The sequence below is a fragment of the Oncorhynchus nerka genome, unplaced genomic scaffold (genome assembly GCF_034236695.1).
Source record: "Oncorhynchus nerka isolate Pitt River unplaced genomic scaffold, Oner_Uvic_2.0 unplaced_scaffold_1069, whole genome shotgun sequence".
In the NCBI taxonomy this organism is placed as follows: domain Eukaryota; kingdom Metazoa; phylum Chordata; class Actinopteri; order Salmoniformes; family Salmonidae; genus Oncorhynchus; species Oncorhynchus nerka.
The window spans coordinates 183,183-189,238 of record NW_027040248.1 but is presented as its reverse complement, the minus strand read 5'-3'; the positions used below and the strand labels follow the sequence as shown (position 1 = coordinate 189,238).

At 36.7% G+C, this 6,056-nt stretch overlaps 1 protein-coding gene across 1 annotated transcript in view; it reads right to left on the bottom strand.

Moving 5' to 3' along the window:
* Positions 1-6,056, bottom strand: part of LOC135570170 (intermembrane lipid transfer protein VPS13B-like) — a gene marked incomplete at its 3' end in the record, with an annotated part of 140,404 nt that overhangs the window by 874 nt on the left and 133,474 nt on the right. The gene's annotated exons all lie outside the window — the stretch shown is intronic.

The window sequence follows — 6,056 nt, the reverse complement described above, 5'->3', positions numbered from 1 at the left end:
AAGCATTTAACTAGGTATTACTGTTGGAGCTAGAAACACAAGCATTTAACTAGGTATTACTGTTGGAGCTAGAAACACAAGCATTTAACTAGGTATTACTGTTGGAGCTAGAAACACAAGCATTTAACTAGGTATTACTGTTGGAGCTAGAAACACAAGCATTTAACTAGGTATTACTGTTGGAGCTAGAAACACAAGCATTTAACTAGGTATTACTGTTGGAGCTAGAAACACAAGCTAGGAAACACAAGCATTTAACTAGGTATTACTGTTGGAGCTAGAAACACAAGCATTTAACTAGGTATTACTGTTGGAGCTAGAAACACAAGCATTTAACTAGGTATTACTGTTGGAGCTAGAAACACAAGCATTTAACTAGGTATTACTGTTGGAGCTAGAAACACAAGCATTTAACTAGGTATTACTGTTGGAGCTAGAAACACAAGCATTTAGCTAGGTATTACTGTACTGTTGGAGCTAGAAACACAAGCATTTAGCTAGGTATTACTGTTGGAGCTAGAAACACAAGCATTTAACTAGGTATTACTGTTGGAGCTAGAAACATAAGCATTTAGCTAGGTATTACTGTACTGTTGGAGCTAGAAACACAAGCATTTAACTAGGTATTACTGTTGGAGCTAGAAACATAAGCATTTAGCTAGGTATTACTGTACTGTTGGAGCTAGAAACACAAGCATTTAGCTAGGTATTACTGTTGGAGCTAGAAACACAAGCATTTAACTAGGTATTACTGTTGGAGCTAGAAACACAAGCATTTAACTAGGTATTACTGTTGGAGCTAGAAACATAAGCATTTAGCTAGGTATTACTGTACTGTTGGAGCTAGAAACACAAGCATTTAACTAGGTATTACTGTTGGAGCTAGAAACATAAGCATTTAGCTAGGTATTACTGTACTGTTGGAGCTAGAAACACAAGCATTTAGCTAGGTATTACTGTTGGAGCTAGAAACACAAGCATTTAACTAGGTATTACTGTTGGAGCTAGAAACACAAGCATTTAACTAGGTATTACTGTTGGAGCTAGAAACACAAGCATTTAACTAGGTATTACTGTTGGAGCTAGAAACACAAGCATTTAGCTAGGTATTACTGTTGGAGCTAGAAACACAAGCATTTAAACTAGGTATTACTGTTGGAGCTAGAAACACAAGCATTTAACTAAGTATTACTGTACTGTTGGAGCTAGAAACACAAGCATTTAACCAGGTATTACTGTTGGAGCTAGAAACACAAGCATTTAGTTGGATATTACTGCACTGTTGGAGCTAGAAACACAAGCATTTAGCTAGGTATTACTGTTGGAGCTAGAAACACAAGCATTTAGTTGGATATTACTGCACTGTTGGAGCTAGAAACACAAGCATTTAGCTAGGTATTACTGTTGGAGCTAGAAACACAAGCATTTAGCTAGGTATTACTGTTGGAGCTAGAAACACAAGCATTTAGCTAGGTATTACTGTTGGAGCTAGAAACACAAGCATTTAGTTAGATATTACTGCACTGTTGGAGCTAGAAACACAAGCATTTAGCTAGGTATTACTGTTGGAGCTAGAAACACAAGCATTTAACTAGGTATTACTGTTGGAGCTAGAAACACAAGCATTTAACTAGGTATTACTGTTGGAGCTAGAAACACAAGCATTTAGCTAGGTATTACTGTTGGAGCTAGGAACACAAGCATTTAACTAGGTATTACTGTTGGAGCTAGGAACACAAGCATTTAACTAGGTATTACTGTACTGTTGGAGCTAGAAACACAAGCATTTAACTAGGTATTACTGTTGGAGCTAGAAACAAGCATTTATCTAGGTATTACTGTACTGTTGGAGCTAGAAACACAAGCATTTAACTAGGTATTACTGTACTGTTGGAGCTAGAAACACAAGCATTTAACTAGGTATTACTGTTGGAGCTAGAAACACAAGCATTTAACTAGGTATTACTGTTGGAGCTAGAAACACAAGCATTTATCTAGGTATTACTGTTGGAGCTAGAAACACAAGCATTTAACCAGGTATTACTGTTGGAGCTAGAAACACAAGCATTTAGCTAGGTATTACTGTTGGAGCTAGAAACACAAGCATTTAACTAGGTATTACTGTTGGAGCTAGGAACACAAGCATTTAACTAGGTATTACTGTTGGAGCTAGAAACACAAGCATTTAACTAGGTATTACTGTTGGAGCTAGGAACACAAGCATTTAACTAGGTATTACTGTTGGAGCTAGAAACACAAGCATTTAACTAGGTATTACTGTTGGAGCTAGAAACACAAGCATTTAACTAGGTATTACTGTTGGAGCTAGAAACACAAGCATTTAGCTAGGTATTACTGTTGGAGCTAGAAACACAAGCATTTAACTAGGTATTACTGTTGGAGCTAGAAACACAAGCATTTAACTAGGTATTACTGTTGGAGCTAGGAACACAAGCATTTAACTAGGTATTACTGTTGGAGCTAGAAACACAAGCATTTAAACTAGGTATTACTGTTGGAGCTAGAAACACAAGCATTTAACTAGGTATTACTGTTGGAGCTAGAAACACAAGCATTTAACTAGGTATTACTGTTGGAGCTAGAAACACAAGCATTTAACTCGGTATTACTGTTGGAGCTAGAAACACAAGCATTTAACTAGGTATTACTGTTGGAGTTAGAAACACAAGCATTTAGCTAGGTATTACTGTACTGTTGGAGCTAGAAACACAAGCATTTAACTAGGTATTACTGTTGGAGCTAGAAACACAAGCATTTAACTAGGTATTACTGTTGGAGCTAGAAACACAAGCATTTAACTAGGTATTACTGTTGGAGCTAGAAACACAAGCATTTATCTAGGTATTACTGTACTGTTGGAGCTAGAAACACAAGCATTTAACTAGGTATTACTGTTGGAGCTAGAAACACAAGCATTTAACTAGGTATTACTGTTGGAGCTAGAAACACAAGCATTTATCTAGGTATTACTGTACTGTTGGAGCTAGAAACACAAGCATTTAACTAGGTATTACTGTTGGAGCTAGAAACACAAGCATTTAACTAGGTATTACTGTTGGAGCTAGAAACACAAGCATTTATCTAGGTATTATTGGAGCTAGAAACACAAGCATTTAACTAGGTATTACTGTTGGAGCTAGGAACACAAGCATTTAGCTAGGTATTACTGTTGGAGCTAGAAACACAAGCATTTAAACTAGGTATTACTGTTGGAGCTAGAAACACAAGCATTTAACTAGGTATTACTGGTGGAGCTAGAAACACAAGCATTTAACTAGGTATTACTGTTGGAGCTAGAAACACAAGCATTTAACTCGGTATTACTGTTGGAGCTAGAAACACAAGCATTTAACTAGGTATTACTGTTGGAGTTAGAAACACAAGCATTTAGCTAGGTATTACTGTACTGTTGGAGCTAGAAACACAAGCATTTAACTAGGTATTACTGTTGGAGCTAGAAACACAAGCATTTAACTAGGTATTACTGTTGGAGCTAGAAACACAAGCATTTAACTAGGTATTACTGTTGGAGCTAGAAACACAAGCATTTAACTAGGTATTACTGTACTGTTGGAGCTAGAAACACAAGCATTTAACCAGGTATTACTGTTGGAGCTAGAAACACAAGCATTTAACTAGGTATTACTGTTGGAGCTAGAAACACAAGCATTTAACTAGGTATTTACTGTTGGAGCTAGAAACACAAGCATTTAACTAGGTATTACTGTTGGAGCTAGAAACACAAGCATTTAACTAGGTATTACTGTTGGAGCTAGAAACACAAGCATTTAACTAGGTATTACTGTTGGAGCTAGAAACACAAGCATTTATCTAGGTATTACTGTACTGTTGGAGCTAGAAACACAAGCATTTAACTAGGTATTACTGTTGGAGCTAGAAACACAAGCATTTAACTAGGTATTACTGTTGGAGCTAGAAACACAAGCATTTAACTAGGTATTACTGTTGGAGCTAGAAACACAAGCATTTATCTAGGTATTACTGGTGGAGCTAGAAACACAAGCATTTAACTAGGTATTACTGTTGGAGCTAGGAACACAAGCATTTAGCTAGGTATTACTGTTGGAGCTAGAAACACAAGCATTTAACTAGGTATTACTGTTGGAGCTAGAAACACAAGCATTTAACTAGGTATTACTGGTGGAGCTAGAAACACAAGCATTTATCTAGGTATTACTGTACTGTTGGAGCTAGAAACACAAGCATTTAACTAGGTATTACTGTTGGAGCTAGAAACACAAGCATTTAGCTAGGTATTACTGTTGGAGCTAGAAACACAAGCATTTAACTAGGTATTACTGTTGGAGCTAGAAACACAAGCATTTAGCTAGGTATTACTGCACTGTTGGAGCTAGAAACACAAGCATTTAGCTAGGTATTACTGTTGGAGCTAGAAACACAAGCATTTAACTAGGTATTACTGTTGGAGCTAGAAACACAAGCATTTAGTTAGATATTACTGTTGGAGCTAGAAACACAAGCATTTAACTAGGTATTACTGTTGGAGCTAGAAACACAAGCATTTAGCTAGGTATTACTGTTGGAGCTAGAAACACAAGCATTTAACTAGGTATTACTGTTGGAGCTAGAAACACAAGCATTTAACTAGGTATTACTGTTGGAGCTAGAAACACAAGCATTTAACTCGGTATTACTGTTGGAGCTAGAAACACAAGCATTTAACTAGGTATTACTGTTGGAGCTAGAAACACAAGCATTTAGCTAGATATTACTGTTGGAGCTAGAAACACAAGCATTTAACTAGGTATTACTGTTGGAGCTAGAAACACAAGCATTTAGCTAGGTATTACTGTTGGAGCTAGAAACACAAGCATTTAGCTAGGTATTACTGTACTGTTGGAGCTAGAAACACAAGCATTTAGCTAGGTATTACTGTTGGAGCTAGAAACACAAGCATTTAACTAGGTATTACTGTTGGAGCTAGAAACACAAGCATTTAACTAGGTATTACTGTTGGAGCTAAAAACACAAGCATTTAACTAGGTATTACTGTACTGTTGGAGCTAGAAACACAAGCATTTAGCTAGGTATTACTGTACTGTTGGAGCTAGAAACACAAGCATTTAGCTAGGTATTACTGTTGGAGCTAGAAACACAAGCATTTAACTAGGTATTACTGTTGGAGCTAGAAACACAAGCATTTAACTAGGTATTACTGTACTGTTGGAGCTAGAAACACAAGCATTTAACTAGGTATTACTGTACTGTTGGAGCTAGAAACACAAGCATTTAGCTAGGTATTACTGTTGGAGCTAGAAACACAAGCATTTAACTAGGTATTACTGTTGGAGCTAGAAACACAAGCATTTAACTAGGTATTACTGTTGGAGCTAGAAACACAAGCATTTAACTAGGTATTACTGTTGGAGCTAGGAACACAAGCATTTAACTAGGTATTACTGTTGGAGCTAGAAACACAAGCATTTAGCTAGGTATTACTGTTGGAGCTAGAAACACAAGCATTTAGCTAGGTATTACTGTTGGAGCTAGAAACACAAGCATTTAACTAGGTATTACTGTTGGAGCTAGAAACACAAGCATTTAGTTAGATATTACTGTTGGAGCTAGAAACACAAGCATTTAACTAGGTATTACTGTTGGAGCTAGAAACACAAGCATTTAGCTAGGTATTACTGTTGGAGCTAGAAACACAAGCATTTAACTAGGTATTACTGTTGGAGCTAGAAACACAAGCATTTAACTAGGTATTACTGTTGGAGCTAGAAACACAAGCATTTAACTAGGTATTACTGTTGGAGCTAGAAACACAAGCATTTAACTAGGTATTACTGTTGGAGCTAGAAACACAAGCATTTAACTAGATATTACTGTTGGAGCTAGAAACACAAGCATTTAACTAGGTATTACTGTTGGAGCTAGAAACACAAGCATTTAACTCGGTATTACTGTTGGAGCTAGAAACACAAGCATTTAACTAGGTATTACTGTTGGAGCTAGGAACACAAGCATTTAACTAGGTATTACTGTACTGT